The 20343-nt window shown below is 50.4% G+C and overlaps 5 non-coding genes and 1 pseudogene across 5 annotated transcripts; all 6 read left to right on the top strand.

Annotated features, from left to right (window-relative positions):
* Positions 1–2302: 2302 nt before the first annotated feature.
* Positions 2303–9594, top strand: LOC144108689 (uncharacterized; annotated as a pseudogene).
* An 8191-nt stretch (positions 9595–17785) lies between these two features.
* TRNAD-GUC (transfer RNA aspartic acid (anticodon GUC)) lies at positions 17786–17857 on the top strand. The gene has a single exon. It is a non-coding gene; the product is annotated as a tRNA-Asp (tRNA).
* Positions 17858–17926: 69 nt separating this feature from the next.
* TRNAD-GUC (transfer RNA aspartic acid (anticodon GUC)) lies at positions 17927–17998 on the top strand. Its single transcript has one exon. It is a non-coding gene; the product is annotated as a tRNA-Asp (tRNA).
* A 69-nt stretch (positions 17999–18067) lies between these two features.
* Positions 18068–18139, top strand: TRNAD-GUC (transfer RNA aspartic acid (anticodon GUC)). Its single transcript has one exon. It is a non-coding gene; the product is annotated as a tRNA-Asp (tRNA).
* Positions 18140–18208: 69 nt separating this feature from the next.
* On the top strand, positions 18209–18280 carry TRNAD-GUC (transfer RNA aspartic acid (anticodon GUC)). Its single transcript has one exon. It is a non-coding gene; the product is annotated as a tRNA-Asp (tRNA).
* Positions 18281–18491: 211 nt separating this feature from the next.
* On the top strand, positions 18492–18563 carry TRNAD-GUC (transfer RNA aspartic acid (anticodon GUC)). Its single transcript has one exon. It is a non-coding gene; the product is annotated as a tRNA-Asp (tRNA).
* The last annotated feature ends 1780 nt before the right edge of the window (positions 18564–20343 follow it).

The following is a 20343-nucleotide window of genomic DNA, read 5'->3' as shown; positions in this document are numbered from 1 at the left end:
GATGTGCCCAATGTTAATTTGGATTCGTAGCCTCCATTGTTCCCGACTCCTCAGCCTGACACTCCGCTTGAGCCGCGCGTTTCTGGGTCCGTCGTCTTGCCGCGCGAGCGTGGCGACCGGGATCACCATGTTTTGCGCTGTAGCCGAGCAAAAGCGTAGGGGCCCAGTCCGGGCCCGTCTCCTCCCACAGTTTTGATGGTCTGCCTACAAAGTGCAAGAAAAATTTGTTTAAAATGAGATTTTCCGCTATGCTTGTACGTCATGCACCTAAATAAACACTGTGCATATGCAACGGACTTACCTTTTACGAAGTGGGCGCCGCAAACACGTATGCCCGTCCTTTCGGTGTTGAGAACGGCACGTTTTATACGAGCCAGCCACACCTCCCGTCGCTTCGCGCATAAAGCTTTCGTACGGTCACCTTGATGCTCGATGACCTTTGGAAGACGAAAAAAGTTTGTGTTTGTTGATTTCGCCCAACAAGTGCGGTTGGAGCATCCAACAACAGCGCAGATAACCATCGCAACGCCGTCGAAGTACACCGTACGCGCGAATTGCATCAAGTGCACCACGGCCGCTGCGACTGCACCAACATGGCGGAACAGTATCCCAGGCTTCCCAGCTACGACGTCAGTGCAAGCCATGTATAGTTTTAGCTGACCGTGCCGTAGCGTCCCTCAGGCGCACGTGGCGCCATCTAGTGACAAGAAGTCAAACCACATCAACGCTCGGTTGAAGAAAATTTCATCCGTGATTACTGATAACTAGTGTGAGTGCATTGGGAGCCTTTTTTGTTCTAAGAAGAAAAACTATGCAAACCGAAGAAAATGTAAGATCTGGCTAAAAGTTAGAAAACTGGTTCGCCAGGTGTTGTTGCTACGAGGAAAACACACTGATAGGGTGGCTAGACTGGGGAGGTGTGAAGACCGCGGCGCTTTCCCTCGGGCGCGCGTGACCCCTCTGCGCACCGATGCCGCCAGGGGAAATGTGGCGCTGCTACTAGCGGCGCGGTATAGAGTCAGGTATAGAGTCAGGTACCAGGAGATTGGCACTTTGTGCGTTGCGTGCGGAGAGGAGGAGGAAACGGCTGAACACTTGATACTTTTCTGTAAAGGGCTTCACCCTACAGTGGAAGGCAGCGGGGCTGACTTACCCAAGGCATTGGGGTTTAGGGATAGTGAAGGGAAAGTGGATTTTAAGAGGTTAGAAGTAACCAAGCGAAGGTTATCTGATTGGTGGCTAAAAGCAAGACAGGAGTAAAATTTCACAAGACATGGCTAGGTGGCTTGAGCCACCGCCCGATGTAAAGGGTTCAGCCGTATCCATCCATCCATCGGTAGGGTGGCTAGGCGCGGTAAGCTTCGCCTGGTCAGCCTGGCTCAACCTCTCAGCTGCGTCGGACTTGCGCACATCGTAGCAGTTGTCAGTGCAGCGTTTTCTCATGCGAGATGCCTCCACCAGCAAGAAAGAAGACCGAGCGTTGGTGCTTTGTGCCTGGGTGTGACACGGGATACAGGAAAACGTCAGAGAAAGTCTCTTTGTTCCGTGCCCCTGCCTGCCAAGAAATGTTGGCCAAGTGGTCTCGAGCGATCCCACGGGCCGACAAGGCGTTGGAGGAGAATTCTGCAGTTTGCGAAAGACACTTCGACTCACGGTACGTAGCCAACATTTTTAGCTGGGCTTGTGGGTGAGACTTATTGGAATGTGGAAAGCGTCTAGAATAAACAGAAGTGTGACACGTGTTATCGGCGTGCTGTGTGACGGTACATAACGCATTGCACGACATTCTCGCAGCATGCCCATCCTGCTCTTTCACGCTAGCTCAAACTGATCACCATGGTCTGTTCTTTCCGTTGCCTCTAGGTTTATCGTTCGTGACTTCAAGCACATTATTAATGGAGCTGAGGTCTTGATACCGCGCTCTATTCCTGCCCTCTCAGAAGACGCAGTACCTACTGTATTTCCTAACCTACCGAAATACATTAGCAGAATGCTGCCGAAAGAAAGAAAAAGAAGAAATGCCTCACAAGCTCCTATACCTTCAAAAAGAAGCGGCGCTTGCCTTGACACGACGGAGGAATGCCCCCCGGCAGACGTGGAGGGTGCAGATACACAGCGGGGTGGAATGTCCGAGCCGTTCGCCGAGGAACTATTCATTTTCAATCTGAAACGACCTTCGGAACTGTGGTCACTGCAGAAGCTTAAGCAGAACAACATTGCCTGCTACCAGACTGCAGAATTTGCAAAGGGCGAAACACCGCCTGTTGTGTTTACCAAAATGGTAGTGTTCTGCGTTGGAGAAGCACATGTCAAGTGCAGCATCTTCTTGGCTGGGCAATTTCATAAGGAATGCGATGTGCGGTGTAAAGAACAAGCAGAAGGTGAATTGTCGTACGCAAACAGCCTCACCGTGTGCAGTGGAATTGGCCATACCAAGGAGTTTGAGAAGCTAAATATGAACAACATTGGAAGATTATCCGGACATTGCCTGTTCTCATCAGCATGTAACGGATCAGTACCACAACGTATGTTGTTCTGGACTTGAAGGACTGCATACAGCTTATAGAAATTTGTGTACAGTAATGTCTTAACATTGACGACCAGACTGATACATTTTAAATGTCTTTTTTTTTCATTTCAGGTACATCTGCACAGTTACCTAACCGCTGCTTGTCATGCAAAAAGAGCAGAAGCAGTATGAAAGCTCGCTTGCTACGCTGCAAAAAGAAGGCTCGACTCCAGCTTCCAAATTTTGCTGCAAAACGGCTAAAGTATGCCATGCGTACCCTGCAACGGAGGAATAATAAGTTGAACTCTCTGCAAGATGCCCTCAAAAAAATGCAAGAAAAAAACATGGCAATCAAAGCAACCTTTTTTGAGGAAAAGGTTACCCTGAATACTCTTTTTCTTTATTTGAAAAGCATTTACTTTTGCAACTCTGTATATGTTTTCCAGCTTAAAGAGCTTCCCAAAAAACAGCAACCCGCTGTGCGTGCATGTTTTGAAGTATCAAGAAGGAAGTCCAACCATGGGTACCGTTACAACAAGGAATGGCTGCTGGAATGTATCCTCCTAAGGATGAAAAGTCCACGACTGTATGAGCACCTGAGGTCTCATAAAATCTTGGTGCTGCCTAGCCGAGTCTGTCTGCAAAGATACATGAAGGTATTTAAATGTGCCTTTTTTTACATGAACAAAAAGTAACTGCTTTTTCTATTTACAGGGCTTCAAAGCATCGTATGGCTTTAGCACCAAGCTTCTTGGGTGTGTAAAAAAAAAACAGAAGAGCTTGATGGAATTAGGCGCCATGGGGGCTTGCTCATAGATGAGATGAAACTTTCTGCTCACTTGGACATGACAACCTCAACTCATATAGAAGGCTTTGTTGACCTAGGTCAATTCAGTGACCACAGGGACAAATATACGAAAGCTGACCATGGGCTTGTCATTATGTTTCAGCCTTTAGTAGGCAGCTGGACCCAAATAATAGGTAAGAATGTTTGTACAAAATATGTTTATTGATTTCAAACTATAATTTTGTGCCTATGTGATGTGCTTCATTTCTCTATAGGTGTATTTGCTTCAAGTGGAAACGTCAAGTCTCAGATGCTTTCAAAAATTGTGTTAGAGGCAACGGTGCTTTGTGAACAAGCTGGTCTTCTAGTTCACTATGTCTGCACAGACGGCGCAACATGGAATCGCTCTATGTGGCACAACCTTGGTGTGTACGGCAATGGGAAGAATGTAAAGTGCAAAGTAACGCACCCCTGTGATGAAGACAGGTTCCTACACTTTATTTCAGATTTCTCGCACCTTGCAAAATGTGTGCGAAACACATTGCTTAAGCAAGGACTCAGCACAAATCTTGGCCGAGTAAGCTTGCTACATGCTGGTCTATTTTTTCTATATATGCCTTGTTTGATTTGCTTTTTTATCGCAAGTAAAATGCGATTTTATACTTCATTACTTATATTACAGGCCCACTGGGAGCATGTTTCCACCATGTGGAAGCTAGACAATAACAGTATGACACTGAAGGTTGCACCAAAGCTTACTCGCAGTCACATTTATCCAAATGGCTTTGACAAGATGCGAGTAGACTTGGCTTTCCATATTTTTAGTAGAGAAGCCGAACATGCCATTTCCTTTTACAAGGAGGATATTGCCGCGAATATTTGCAGTGTTTATTCGTTTTTCAAATCTGCCGCGACACCACCTTATCGCTTTGTTTGCGACGCAAGACGCGACTAGATTTATCTCGATTGATCGCAGCCAGGCAAAGCTGATTCTACGTTGTTCCGGAATGTTCTAGTAACTTTGCGCCCTTTATCTCGAATGTTCGCTATCAGCTTTAAATTGAGCACGGCCGACAGCGGCGGGCATTCTGTTCGACGACCGCCGAGCACGCTTGTCGCTTCGCCGCCGCCGAGTGATTCAGTCCATTTTGGGTGCAAGTCAGCCCAATAAACAGTTCTTTTAGAAGATCCTTTCGTCCGTCTTCATCGCTGCTTCGACTGCCGTCACCACTACGTGACATCTGGTGGAGGTGCGGGGTAGCCTTCCATGTTCCGGACGCCCCCTTCAAGTCGTGAAGCCAGCCCTGAGCGCTTCGCACCCGAGGACGAGCCAGCAGCTCAGCGAGCCAGCCGACGTCTCCAGGGAGAGGAGCCTGAGTTCGGGAATCTGCCGGACCGCACAAGACAGCGAAAAGACGCGGCTACGAGCACCGCAATCTCACCGAAGATGTCGACACCGATCATACTGCAGCAGCCGCGGGTGCCACCAACTTTCAATGGATCCCTAGGCGAAGACCCTGAAGAATGGTTGGATCAATTTGAGCGCGTGGCGTCATTCAACAAGTGGGATGATGCGGCAAAGATTGGACACGTTTTTTTCTCATTGGATGGCTCCGCACGCACGTGGTACGAAAACTACGAGTCGTCCCTTACGACATGGGAGCTATTCAAGACAGAATTATTGAAGGTATTTACCAGTGTCGTGAGGAAAGAAAGAGCCGAACGACTCCTCGAGTCCAGGATCCAGCTTCCGAATGAGCCCGTCCGCAGTTACGTCGAGGAGATGAAGCGCCTATTTCGCCGCGCCGATCCCGGGATGACCGAGGAAAAGAAAGTTCAGTTCTTAATGCGCGGCGTAAAAGAACAACTCTTTGGCAGCCTCGTCCGTCAGCCGCCAAAAACGGTCGAGGAATTCATGCAGGAAGCCTGCACGATTGAGAAGACCCTCGACGTCCGAGCTCGGCAGTACAACCGCCCTTCCTCTGCCTATGCAATCCGTTCGGACACGCCGGCGACCACCAGCGACAGCTTGCGGGACGTTATCCGCGAAATCGTCCGAGAGGAGCTACGCCGATTACTGCCATCCTCCCCACAGCCACAAGCATCGACTCTGATGGACGTGGTACGGGAAGAAGTGCAGCAGGCACTTGGCACCCCGACGGCCACAGAACCCCAGGCCATGACCTACGCCGCTGCAGTAAGGACTGCTCAGCCCCAACCACAACCCCCACGTCCTCCCCGAGATGAGCCACTTGGTCCACAACGCCGCCTCATTACGCCATCAGGACAATGCACAGCGCGAGTGACTGTCAAAGGACATACCTATCCTGCGACCTTTGTTGTGCTACCGCAATGCTCCCGCGAAGTGATCTTGGGTATGGATTTCCTTAATGAGCATCAGGCGATCATCGACCTGCGATCCAAGCTGATCACGCTTTCGACGGACGAAGCCATCGCTTCGATGAAAACTCGGGAAAATCACGTTGCCCTAAGTGTCCTGGAAGAAGAAGTGAGCGTCCCACCCCGTTCAAGCGTTATCGTGACCGTAGGCGCCACGAAAGCCATAAACACCGAAGCCATCATCGAGGGGAACATGCAGTTGCTACTAGACCGAGGAATCAGCATCGCAAGAGGCATCGCACATTTCCGCAATGGCCAGGCCGAAGTACTGCTGACTAACTTCAGCGAAGAATACCGGCATATTAACAGAGGAACGACGATTGCTTTCTACGACGAAATATCTGACGTACGAGATTCCTTCGCCCTCTCCGACCCCTCCGCAGAAGATCCGCCTGACCAAGAGAACTCGCCCACTTTCGACATCAACCCAGCCCTGCACCGGAACAGACAAGACCAGATCCGCAATCTGCTTCAAAACTACAGTGAGTGCTTTTCGACATCGCCGAAGGTGCGACAGACGCCAATTGCCAAGCATCGCATTATAACAGATCAACACGTCCGACCTCTCCGTCAAAGCCCCTACCGTGTGTCTCCGCGAGAACGACAAGCCATCCGGGACCAAGTCGAAGAAATGCTTCGCGACGACGTCATCCAGCCTTCAAACAGCCCATGGGCGGCACCGGTTGTTCTAGTGAGAAAGAAAGACGGCGCACTTCGATTCTGCGTGGATTACCGCCGCTTGGACAACATAACAAAGAAGGACGTCTACCCCCTCCCCCGCATCGACGACACACTGGACCGCCTCTGCAACGCCAAATATTTCTCATCGATGGACCTCAAGAGCGGCTACTGGCAAATTGAGGTCGACGAAAGAGATCGCGAGAAGACAGCATTCATAACTCCGGATGGGCTGTTTGAGTTCAAGGTGATGCCATTTGGTCTCTGTTCCGCACCAGCGACGTTTCAGCGAGTAATGGATACAGTGCTGGCAGGCCTGAAGTGGAAAATATGTCTGGTATATTTAGATGACGTCGTTGTCTTCGCCTCGAACTTTGAAGAGCACCTCAAAAGACTTCGAACAGTACTAGACGCAATCAAGTCGTCTGGCCTAACCTTGAAAGCAGAGAAATGCCACTTTGCCTACGAAGAGCTGCTGTTTCTAGGCCACATCGTTAGCAAGGAAGGAGTACGCCCAGACCCGCAGAAAACAGCCGCTATTGAACAGTTTCAACCGCAGGCCGATAAGAAAGCAGTGCGCAGATTTCTCGGACTATGCGCATATTACCGACGATTTGTGAAAAACTTTTCGCGCATCGCCGAGCCCCTGACCCAACTGACGAAGGCACACGTGCCGTTTAAATGGGAAGCGCCGCAAGCAGAAGCCTTCAAAGAACTTCAGCGTCGTTTACAGTCCCCACCGATCCTTGCGCATTTTGATGAAAACGCCGATACTGAAGTTCATACCGACGCAAGCAGCGTGGGACTAGGCGCCGTTCTCGTTCAAAAAAGTGACGGGCTGGAGAAGGTCATCGCATACGCTAGCCGTTCCCTTTCTAAGGCCGAGGCTAACTATTCGATCACTGAGAAGGAGTGCCTTGCCATCATCTGGGCTACGTCGAAATTCCGCCCCTACCTCTACGGACGGCCGTTCAAGGTGGTCAGCGACCACCACGCGCTCTGCTGGCTTGCCAATTTGAAGGATCCCTCTGGCCGACTCGCTCGATGGAGTCTGCGTCTCCAGGAGTTTGACGTCACCGTCGTTTACAAGTCCGGACGCAAGCACACTGACGCCGATTGCCTCTCACGAGCCCCTGTAGATGCACCGCCGCTGGACGACGATGAGGACGCCTTCCTGGGACCCATCAGCGCAAGCTCTTTTGCTCAGCAGCAACGCTCGGACCCCAACCTAAAAGGCCTCATCGAGTACCTGGAAGGCAAGGTTTCTTCACCCCCCGCTTCATTCAAGCGAGGACTGTCTTCTTTCTGTGTGCAGAATGAGGTCCTTGTGAAGAAGAACTTTACAGCGAACAAAACAGCCTACCTCCTTGTTGTACCTACTTGTCTCCGCGAAGAAGTTCTACAGGCTTCACACGACGAGCCGACAGCTGGACATCTCGGGTTTACTCGCACCCTCCGCCGCATTCAAGACAAGTATTACTGGCCCCGACTGTCTGCCGATGTCGCACACTATGTGAAAACATGCCGAGATTGTCAGCGACGAAAGACTCCTCCCACACGACCAGCAGGATTTCTGAACCCCATTGAACCTCCCTCAAGACCCTTTCAGCAGATTGGCATGGACTTGCTTGGCCCTTTTCCAACGTCAACATCTGGAAATAAGTGGATCATCATAGCGACCGACTACCTGACCCGCTACGCCGAGGCGAAAGCCCTACCGAACGGAACAGCAGCAGAAGTGGCCAAATTTTTCGTGGAGTGCATTCTTCTTCGACACGGCGCCCCCGATGTGCTCATCACGGACAGAGGAACAGCATTTACGGCGGAACTCACGCAAGCCATCCTGCGCTACAGCCAAACCAGCCACCGGAGGACAACTGCATACCATCCGCAGACCAACGGACTGACCGAGCGCCTGAACAAAACCATCGCCGATATGCTCGCTATGTATGTCGATGCCGAACATAAAACCTGGGATGTCATCCTGCCTTACGTCGTCTTCGCCTACAACACCGCAGTGCAGGAGACCACCCAGATGACGCCTTTTAGGCTCGTCCATGGCAGGGATGCCACGACCACGCTAGACGCCATGCTGCCCAACGTTACAGAAGAAGAGAACGTCGACGTTGCCGCCTACCTTCAACGCGCAGAAGAAGCTCGAAGGCTTGCCCGATTACGGATCAAAGATCAGCAGCGGTCCGACGCCAGACGCTATAACCTACGAAGACGCAACGCGGAATACAAGCCAGGAGACCAAGTCTGGGTGTGGACGCCCATTCGCCGCCGTGGATTGAGTGAAAAGCTTTTGCGCCGCTATTTCGGCCCGTACAAGGTTCTTCGTCGGCTGGGTGAACTGGATTATGAAGTCATCCCTGACGCAATGACTGCATCCCAGCGACGCCGCGTACGACCAGAAGTTGTCCATGTAGTCCGTCTGAAGCCGTATTATGCGCGCTAAAGGCCGCTGCATTTCCATGCTCTATTTTCGCAAGATCCGTTTTTTTCCCTTACTAGTCGCATTATTTGTTTTGATGCATCGGGTCGATGCTTCTTTGAGAGGGGAGTAATGCCGCGAATATTTGCAGTGTTTATTCGTTTTTCAAATCTGCCGCGACACCACCTTATCGCTTTGTTTGCGACGCAAGACGCGACTAGATTTATCTCGATTGATCGCAGCCAGGCAAAGCTGATTCTACGTTGTTCCGGAGTGTTCTAGTAACTTTGCGCCCTTTATCTCGAATGTTCGCTATCAGCTTTAAATTGAGCACGGCCGACAGCGGCGGGCATTCTGTTCGACGACCGCCGAGCACGCTTGTCGCTTCGCCGCCGCCGAGTGATTCAGTCCATTTTGGGTGCAAGTCAGCCCAATAAACAGTTCTTTTAGAAGATCCTTTCGTCCGTCTTCATCGCTGCTTCGACTGCCGTCACCACTACGTGACAATATAGAAAGGATTTATCCAAATGCAGAGCCAACAAGAGCTTTTGTTGATCTGATGGCGAGGCTTATTGAAGCTATGACATCGAGGTTCCCTGCAGAAGCCATGAGGTAATTTTGGTGTGGGGTTTTTCTCTCACAATGCTGCATGATTTTGTTTTTGGTATTTCAGACCGGGCAATAGGAAAGAGGCCACCCTTGATGAAGCGCTTCGGTTTCTTTATGAATGGGAGGCTCACGCCAAAGGGCTCGGCTTTCTTAGTAAGAGTACTTCTGAGGGGCTGAGGGTGTCTATCCATTCTACAAAGCACCTTCTAAAGTACCTTTCAGAAAAGGTCGGCTTTAAGTATATAATGACATCAAGACTGAGCCAAGACCGCTTGGAACAATGCTTCGGCGTTGTCAGGCAAACGAGTGGGGCAAATGATCATCCTACCCCAGCTCAGTTCATTCTGATCATAAGGTATGTAATTTTTACTTGGGTTTTACAGACTGTCAGCATGCTTATATATGTAACAACTGTTCCATGTGCACATCCAGGTGTCTAAGCTTCTACAGTCTGGCAAGGAGCCCTAAGGACGGCAATGTGTCGCCGGATGTCCTCGAGTCATTGCTGTCTGTCGAGGAGGTGCTGGCTGAAAAGGAAAGCCTGGCAGAAGACAGCGTAAAGGCTTTGCCAATTGATGCCATGGAAGTGGCCGCAGACCACCACAGCTATGCTGAGCGGCACAGCGATGCGCGGCTGATCTATTACATTTCAGGCTATGTTGCTAGAAAGCGAGTTCTGACAACCCATTGTGAAGCCTGCAGAGCAGCATGTCTCTGTGATAAAGACAACATTGCAAAAGAACTGCCAGCCGAGGCAACCAATGAGTGGAACCTTGGGGGCCTTTTATATCCCTCAGTGTCGTTTTATAATCTTATCAAGGTCCTTGAAGACAAACTTACATATGCGTTCTGCCGAACGCGCTTGCATGCCGAAGCTGCGGCAGAGATTTTACAGTCTATTAGTGGTGTGCCAAGAATTGGTTGCTCTCACCATTCTGTTGCGCTGACAGCATCAGTAGTACGTTTTTATTGCCTCACAAGGATGCACTTTTTGCTCAAGGGCATAAATCAGGAGGGTAGTGAAGGGAAGCGTTAAACACTGAAACCTTGTGTATTGTAGATTCTTTCTGCAAAAGTTTCCCCCCTCATTTGTAAATAAATGTTTTCATGACCAGATATGTGTTGCTTCATTGTCAACAATCGTCGGAGATTGCTTACGTGAGCGTCAAGCTGGCATACATGCTACAGGTTCACAATCGGGGACAACTGGTTTGCGCGTTGGGGCGCCTTCAGCCAACGCGACTGCAGTTTCGAGGTCCTACGGTACGCATTACAACCTGCTCTTCTCGCCGTAGTGGCTGCGTTTCGATGGCGGCGCAACGCAGAGAGTCAGTGCACGTTAAAGAAACCCAAGTGGCTGAAATTATTCTGAAACCTTCCACTACGGCGTTCCTCGCATCCTGGGCAGCGTCTCGAAATGTGCACGCACAAAACGCGCTTCAGTACAGCTATGCAATGCAAACTGGGCTTGTGAAGCAGCATATTCCACGGGAATAATGATGCGAGTTGACGAAACATTATTTTATGGTAAAGTTTCATTCTTTGACACTCACAAAAAACGCGCGGTAAGCGAAACAAGCCTATTTTCGCCTCGGTGCTAGAAATTTAGCCTACGCGATGCGCTCATTTCGGCTGCTCACCTTACCGCGCCTCTGCCGTCAGCGCCGCCACACGGCATCGGTGCGCGGCGGGGCCAAGCTTCTCCGGCCGGTTTTCACACCTTCCCAAGTCTAGCCACCCTAACACTGAATATAGTTAGGCCTAGGAGCTTGAAGATCGCCAAATTATCTGAAAAACAGGGGCTAGTTATCGCTTATACCGCTACGTGTAGGCAAGATTAGGCGAAATAAAAGCGAACCGCTACCATTTTAGCGAGCTATTGCGTCGGAGAATCCAGCGGCGACATGTATTTATTCCGAAGCGGGCGAGCAGGGCGCCGCCATCTTGTCAAAGTTAGCGTACGCAAGCCACGCAAGCGCCGCAACGCAAACTCCGCTGGCTACCGTACGCAAGGCTACCGTACGCAAGACGCAAGGCTTGCGTTGCGTTCTGCGCATGCGCACTACCGTCCCCGCAAACTCTTCGCGTACGCTAACTCTTTGCGTACGCACAGCTAAAACTGTCTATTGCTGACAAGAGCTCTTATACCCGCTTAGTCGGCCTTAAACTGAAGCCCGGACTGATAATCGCGCATGTGCCACTTCAAGTACGTATTACCGGATGTACTGCCCTGCTTGTCGTACCAGTTTTCCAGCCGTTATGCCTAAGGTGGAACAGCCGAGGCCACATCAGGCGAAAGTGCAAAGTGCCGCGCTGCACCGTGTGCAAGCGCTACCGCCATGATGAGAGCAAGTGTACTCGAACGTACGCCAATGTAACAGGACTCGGCGCAAGCATTGAAGTTCAAGCTGAGCACCTCATGGATCAGGCCTACGCAGATGAAGCAGCTGGTGGTGCGACTGTACCGCCAGCTCAAGACGCCATTAGCCCGCTTCCTCCTGCGGATGAAGAGGCACAGAGCGCACCAACAGAGGAGGGTGAGCCGGGGAGTGCTACAACGTCTACCAACGACTACCCCGAAAAGATGACTAACGCCTCTCATACTGCGACCGTCACGCAACACAGGGAACTGAAGACGTTGTGATGTCGAGCGTCGGGGCCACCGCGGCGAAGCGACTTCACGATGATAGCGGCAACGAGATGCACGACACAAGCAAAGAAGTCGGCGGGGAGCCGCCTGTGAAAACTACGCCCAACCGAAGATCAACACTGAAGCCGGCACCCAAAATCCGCCTGAGCCTCGGCCCGACCGGAAGCCGTCGGCTAAGTGGCGCCAAGTGACCCGACGCCAAGTGAGTGTGTCGAACCCGCCGGCGAGCGACAATGGCTAAGGTAGAGACACTTTCTTGCGGTGACATAAGAAGCGCCGCCTCAATCAGCTGAAGGGCTCAAGGGACTGTTCAGGTTGTTGGAAATGCTACTGTGATGATACATTCCAATAGTGAAGGTCATACTGTGCGGTTCGGATGCTTCTTTAAGGAAAATGGCAGTCAAACTAGAAACAAGTTTGCACGTGGGCACGCTCAACGTGCGCGGCTTGTCTAATCGTAGGAAACAATACCAACTTAGCCGGCTTTTTATGAAACATGACTTAGATGCAATTACTGTTCAAGAAACAAAAGTTGAAAGTGAGTAGGCAACGAACCGCATGGTGGAACCTTTCAGAGCGCGGTATAATGTGTGCATTTCTCACGCTATTGGCACCGAGGGTGGGTGTGTTTTATTTGTTAAAAAAACCCCTTGAAGCGTTTATAGAAAGTGTCAGGCTAGGGACAGTGGCCGCCTCATTGGGTGTGACTTTGTTCTACATGCAAATAAGTTGCAAGTTATTTGTTTATATGCTCAAAATAGTGCAAGTGAACGAAAAATGTTTTTTGAAAGTGTTGATCGACGCCTAAACAGTGATGAAAGGATCATTGTCATGTTGGGGGATTTTAACTGTGTGTGCAGATCAGAAGATCGAGCGAGACAGGCACCGGTTTGAGATCGCGAGTTAAGTGTTTCTGAGCGAGTGTGTAGAAGACCGAGCACTAGCAGATGTGGGTTACTTTATGTCTAATCCAATGTTGCAATACTTTACCCATCAGCAGCGAGGCAGCCTCGCCAGATTAGACCGAATTTACGCTTCGGCAACACTGGTGCCGGCGTGTACCAATTATGATGTTAAAAATGTTTCCTTTAGTGATCACAGTTTGGTCACTCTGACGTTGGGTCCGAAAAAACCACCGAAATTCAACTGGCATCTGTGGAAGTTCTATGTTCAGACTCTTGATGATGAGTATTTTACACAGAAAATGCAAGACAAAATGAACGACGTGCTTGCATGCAAGACGCAAAGCTACACTGAGGCATGGGAACTATTCAAACAAAAAACGAAAATAACTGTCATAGAAAGAACCAGCGTACGGAGCAAGAATAAGAGGACAAAAGAAAATGAACTGAAAAAAAAGTTGCATTGCTATTAAAGCGAAGAAGCTTCGTTGCCGGGTCGGTTCGATAAAGAAATGAAAGAAGTGAAGAGCGAACTTGATATAATAGGTGAAGACAGATACCGAGGAGTGGTGATACGTGCGTGTGCTGAAAGATTGTACATGGGGGAAGCCCCGACTCGACGATCCATGTCGGACGAAAGGAGCCATGCTGCACGCAACGAAATAAGAGCGACAACGTTCAGAGACACAGTTGTGCGAGACAGCGAATCAATTAAGTGCGCTTTTGTAGATTATTACTGTGAACTGACTGGCCGGGAACCAGAACTCGTAGAAGGATTTGAAACAGAGTTTTTAAAGCTCATGCCAAAGCTAGAAGAAGTGAAAGAACGCTTAGAGGCACCAATTACCATAACATAAACAGAAAGTGTTATTGATGAATTAAGCACCGGAAAAGCACCATGACCGGACGGGTTCGGTTCGGAATTTCATAAAGCTTTTAAAGACAAGGTGTCAATGGCCCTACAATGTGTGATAGAAGGAGCATAAAACACAAAAGAATTGCCTCCGTCTTTTAGGCATAGCCATGCGGGGCTGATTCCCAAATCTGATGACCCTACTGCACTGTTGTCTTTGCGTGCGTACCGAACGATAACGCTGGCTAACACAGATTATAAGATTTTTGCGAAAGTATTAGGTAAAAGACTGCAACGGGTAGTACAAGAGCTAGTGGGACAACACCAAACATGTGGCATTAGAGAACGTTTTAGCCAAACCAACATACACGTCACAAGAACTGTTCTAGAGTGCTGTGATGCGCACTGCGGGAAGGTAGTAATGGTTCAGTTGGATTTAGAAAAATCTTTCGATAAAGTCGCCCACGAAGTCCTTTTTAGTGTCTTGAAACACGTCAACGTCGGCAAGATACTTTTATGGGGGATAGAGCTATGTTACGCTAATAATTTTACCAGAATTATAATAAATAAGACAACCACTTCAATCCAAGTGAAATCGTCGGTTAGGCGAGGGTGTCCCTTGTCACCCTTATTATTTGTATTGCTTCTCGAGCCATTTTGTTTAAGCATTATAACGAATAAGGCTATTACCGGTTCTTGTTTTTGTTCAGGCGAAGTTAAGCTTTGTCATACGCGGATGATATTGTGATTGTCTGCGCCGACAAACCCAGTGTCAGCAACGCAGTAAAGGTGGCAACCATGTTCTGCAATACGACGGGAAGTAGTACCAATTAGAGCAAATCAGTCGGTATCTGGCACGGTGAATGGGGCTTCATGCCAGCTGTGTTTAAAAATATGCAATGGTCGCTCTCGCCAACGAATTATCTCGGAGGGCCTCTGCAGCACTATAAAGACACCGCAGAATACTGGAAGCACGAAGCGGAACGCATTAAGGAAAAAAACAGCGAAGTTCGGAGGGCAGGACCTCTCTATATTTGCGAGGTTAACCGTCTGCAATCTATTTCTTGTAGCAAATATTTGGTATCTTCTGCAGGTCATGTGCGCGTCGAGAGTGAGCATACAAAAACTGCACCGAGTGTTTGCTGTTAATATATGGCGTTCAACATGGGAACGCAGAGTCGTACCAATCTGTTTCGCGCTGTGAAGAGTGGAGGACTGGGTTTAGTCCACTTGGTTCCCCGACGAGGAGCTTCCTGTTTTTTTTTCACCTCTTGCGCTCTGTGCCATTACCTAAGCGTCGGTGAGCCAGTGCTCCTTTTTTTTATTTATTGCCTGTCTTTGGCCCATAACATTTACACAAAAAGCACTCAACAAAAAACACACAAAACGCTATGTACATACGACACTGTCGTGGTCAGCCAGCACGAGTCTAGCTTCGTCATATTAAAATTCACGTGTCATACAGAGTGGCTCCAGCCTCGAGAGCCACTCGGGAGGCTCTGCAGCGGCTTTCTGGATGTTCAGAAAGCAGTCCATCCTTTCCCGAAAATAAATTCGGGCAGGTCGTGCGTCTTTGTCACAATAATAGCCTGCCATTCTGGAGCGCCATATAGAGTGGAGGCCCAAGAGCATTATGAGATCAAATGGTACCCCATCCTCATTGTCTGTGCTTAAATAACGAATTCCCTGCGCGTCAAGTGGTAGCTCTTTCTTTATTGTCCTTTGTAACACATCCCAAAAATAAACCCCTTTACAGCAATGCAAAAAAACATGGTCTATTGTTTCGGGCTGTTTACAAATTAAGCAGTTCGATCCCCACGGTAAAAAGAAATCCTTTCCTTCCAAAAACTTTTTAACTGGGAGTGTCCCGGTGTGTAATGAGTAAAGACCTTCTTTTTTGTGACAGGCGGGGATACTGGCCACTATACTAACGAGGAGACAGGAGCATTGGCCAGAGCTACAGTCTGCAACCTGTTTTTATTAGCAAGCTCTGGTATGTGATGCAGGTTTTGCATTGCTCTCGGGTGCACATTCAGAAGTTACACCGGATTTTTGCCGTCTTTATATGGGCTTCCGAATGGGAACGTTGCAGCCGAACGAACCTGTTCCGGCGGGTAAAAGACGGGGGGTTGGGGCTAGGGCACCTCTTTTTAAGGCAGCTGGTGAACCGTTTTTTGTTTTTTCGCGACGTCTCAGACCCGTTCTTGCGCACCGTGTGCCAGGTGAGGCTGCGGCGATTGCTGCCCGAGTTTGTTGTTACCACAGAAGAGCACTCGGGTGGAATTTTTGGTTACTACAAAGAGATTGTAGCAAGTGTTGGGTTTCTTTCAGCGCGTTTTTCTAGCGATGATTTGTATAAAACTAAAAGAAAGAAGTTGTACCATGATCTTTGTGATATTGTTTTCCCAGAGCCTATGTACAGGGCCTTGTACAGTGGAGGTCCTGGAGCTGATGTTTTAAAAAGGGTAAAGAAAATGCAGGTGCCACCAGGAGTAAAGACCTTCTTTTTTAAATTACACACCGGGACACTCCCAGTTAAAAAGTTTTTGGAAGGAAAGGATTTCTTTTTACCGTGGGGTCGAACTGCTTAATTTGTAAACAGCCCGAAACAATAGACCATGTTTTTTTGCATTGCTGGGAAGGGGTTTATTTTTGGGATGTGTTACAAAGGACAATAAAGAAAGAGCTACCACTTGACGCGCAGGCAATTCGTTATTTAAGCACAGACAATGAGGATGGGGTACCATTTGATCTCATAATGCTCTTGGGCCTCCACAGTATATGGCGCTCCAGAATGGCAGGCTATTATTGTGACAAAGACGCACGACCTGCCGGAATTTATTTTCGGGAAAGAATGGACTGCTTTCTGGTCATCCAGAAAGCAGCTGCGGAGCCTCCCGAGTGGCTCTCGAGGCTAGAGCCGCTCTGTATGCTTCGTGAATTTTAGTATGACGAAGCCAGACTCATGATGGCTGACCACGACAGTGTCGTATGTACATAGCGTTTTGTGTGTTTTTTGTTGAGTGTTTTTTGTGTAAATGTTATGGGTCAAAGCCAGGCAATAAAGAAAAAAAAAGAGACAGGAGCACTGGCTCACCAACGCTTAGGTAATGGCACAGAGCGCAAGAGGGAGAAAAAAAAAACAGGCAGCTCCCCGTCGGGGAATCGAACCCCGGTCTCCCTCGTGACAGGTGGGGATACTGGCCACTATACTAACGAGGAGACAGGAGCACTGGCTCACCGACGCTTAGGTAATGGCACAGAGCGCACGAGGGAGAAAAAAAACAGGCAGCTCCCTGTCGGGGAATCGAACCCTGGTCTCCCGCGTGACAGGCGGGGATACTGGCCACTATACTAACGAGGAGACAGGAGCACTGGCTCACCGACGCTTAGGTAATGGCACAGAGCGCAAGAGGGAAAAAAAACAAGAATCGAACCCCGGTCTCTTTTTTTCTTTATTGCCCGGCTTTGGCTCATAACATTTAACAAAAAAAAATCTGAACAAAAAACGCACAAAACACTGTGTACGTACGACACTGTCTCCCGCGTGACAGGCGGGGATAGTGGCCACTATACTAACGAGGAAACAGGAGCACTGGCGCCCGCACAACTAGCGTCACGCCCCCCATCACCACCCCGGCGAAGCATCCGCACGACCAGACCAGCTCCGAAGGGGACAAGTTGGTAGCGCCCGGCGTCGAGGAACCCCCTGCGAAGACCTGTCAATCCCGGCATCCGGGCAGGTCGTGCGTCTTTGTCACAATAATAGCCCTCGTGCGCTCTGTGCCATTACCTAAGCGTCGGTGAGCCAGTGCTCCTCATTCCTCGTTAGTATAGTGACCAGTATCCCCGCCTGTCACGCGGGAGACCGGGGTTCGATTCCCCGACGGGGAGCTTCCTGTTTTTTTTTCCGTCTCGCGCTCTGTGCCATTACCTAAGCGTCGGTGAGCCAGTGCTCCTGTTTCCTCGTTAGTATAGTGGCCATTATCCCCGCCTGTCACGCGGGAGACCGGGGTTCGATTCCCCGACGGGGAGCGTCCTGTTTTTTTTTCCGTCTTGCGCTCTGTGCCATTACCTAAGCGTCGGTGAGCCAGTGCTCCTGTTTCCTCGTTAGTATAGTGGCCAGTATCCCCGCCTGTCACGCGGAAGACCGGGGTTCGATTCCCCGACGGGGAGCGTCCTGTTTTTTTTTCCGTCTCGCGCTCTGTGCCATTACCTAAGCGTCGGTGAGCCAGTGCTCCTGTTTCCTCGTTAGTATAGGGGCCAGTATCCCCGCCTGTCACGCGGGAGACCGGGGTTCGATTCCCCGACGGGGAGCGTCCTGTTTTTTTTTCCGTCTTGCGCTCTGTGCCATTACCTAAGCGTCGGTGAGCCAGTGCTCCTGTTTCCTCGTTAGTATAGTGGCCAGTATCCCCGCCTGTCACGCGGGAGACCGGGGTTCGATTCCCCGACGGGGAGCGTCCTGTTTTTTTTTTCCGTCTTGCGCTCTGTGCCATTACCTAAGCGTCGGTGAGCCAGTGCTCCTGTTTCCTCGTTAGTATAGTGGCCAGTATCCCCGCCTGTCACGCGGGAGACCGGAGTTCGATTCCCCGACGGGGAGCGTCCTGTTTTTTTTTCCGTCTTGCGCTCTGTGCCATTACCTAAGCGTCGGTGAGCCAGTGCTCCTGTTTCCTCGTTAGTATAGTGGCCAGTATCCCCGCCTGTCACGCGGGAGACCGGGGTTCGATTCCCCGACGGGGAGCGTTTTGTTTTTTTTTCCCTCTTGCGCTCTGTGCCATTACCAAAGCGTCGGTGAGCCAGTGCTCCTGTTTCCTCGTTAGTATAGTGACCAGTATCCCTTTCTGCTTCCGGCCGCGCTAGCGAACGGACGCGTTATCATGAGCTCCGTCGGAGCGGCGTCAGCGGCCCAGCAGGGCCGCGGAAACAGTTCTTTTGGTGCTTTTTCTTCGACAGGTGCTGAATACCAGGTAGTTCTACCGAGTTTTCCTACAGGGAGTTTCGTTGCCAACACAGTTTTTTTGCACTGTGATATCAGGGCACGCCCATACCGGGTGGAAGATTTCCGCGATGTTCTGGCTGAGTTATCGCTCCTGCCGGAAGTAATCGCCATCGGAGCCTACAGGATGAGCCACGTGTGGGCGGTTACGTTTAAGGATGAAGACGCCGTGAAAAAAATTGTGAGTGCTGGTGGGCTGGTTGTGAAAAAGTGCCGGTGTCTCGTCATCGACCCAGCTAACCAAGACGTGCGCATGAAAGTCCACTGGCTTTTGCACAGTGTTCCTGATGACGACGTGAAGCTCGCCTTCGCGGCATTTGGCAAGGTGACTGACGTTGCCCGCGAGCGGTGGCGAGTGCAGGGTATGGCAGACAAAGGCTCCACTACAAGGCTCGTCACCCTGAAGCTGAAACCGGGAGTGAAGCTCGACGACATTCCGCACCAGGTGAGCGTCGCCGGTGAGCTGGCTCTCGTGGTCGTGCCGGGCAGGGCTCCGCTCTGCCTTCGCTGCCGTGGCACGGGCCACATACGCCGGGAGTGCCGCATACCGCGGTGCGGTGCTTGTGGACGGTTCGGCCACGAGGACTGCCAGTGCGAGCGTACCTACGCAAAAGTCACCGGGTCCATTAACACTCAGGACGGTTCAGCCTTGCTCATGGACGTGGCGGATATGGAAGAGACGTCTGCCGCTACGACTGCGACAGCGGCGGGCGAGACGAATGCCGTGGAGACATCGCAACAGGACAAAATTGTTGCTGAGGAGGGCGTAACCATACGTGAACCAGCGCCTCGCCAGGACGCAGGGCCGAGGTCGGAGGGCGAGGTGAAATCCCCAGTCGCCACTGGGGCTCCTTCCATTCCTCCTGACCCTGTGAGCATGGACATGTCTTCCGGGGCGGCTAACCTAGCGGCGGGAAAGCGCCCGCACGACGACGGCGAGAGCACGGCGCTTCAACAGGACGGCAATGGCGGAGACGAGCCGCCGTCCAAAGCCGCAGGTATGAGGCGGCCGACCTTGAAGCCGCGGCCGAACACTTCGCCCGAAACACGGCAGGCGGGGAAACCGCCTCCGTAGTTTCATGCCTAGAGCCCGTTCTGGGGTCTGGGGATTTTTTTTTAGGCGTGGCGCGAAGGCAGACACCATAAAATAAGGCGTTTATTTTTTCTCGATATGGCTCTCATTTTAACTGAAGCACTGCGTGTAGTCACTTTAAACGTGCGAGGCCTTGCAGCAAGAAGGCGACAATGCCAGCTCAGTCACCTTCTTCTAGACAACGATCTGCACGTAGTTGCAATACAAGAAACAAAAATTGAAAGCCAAGAAGCTACAGAACGTATGGTGTCCGTTTTCCGTACGCACTTTGAAGTATGTGTGTGTCATTCTGTAGGTGCCTCTGACATCTGCGTACTTTTTCTTCGCAATAATTTAGGTATTACGGTGCAGTCACTTTTCTCGTGTGATAGCGGCCGTCTTCTTGTGGTTGATTTTTTGTACTCTGGCGTTGATTTCCGAGTTATTTGTGTG

This window comes from Amblyomma americanum, chromosome 10, assembly GCF_052857255.1.
Source record: "Amblyomma americanum isolate KBUSLIRL-KWMA chromosome 10, ASM5285725v1, whole genome shotgun sequence".
NCBI lineage: Eukaryota > Metazoa > Arthropoda > Arachnida > Ixodida > Ixodidae > Amblyomma > Amblyomma americanum.
The sequence above is the reverse complement of the archived record's forward strand: the minus strand, read 5'-3'. Positions and strand labels throughout refer to the sequence as shown.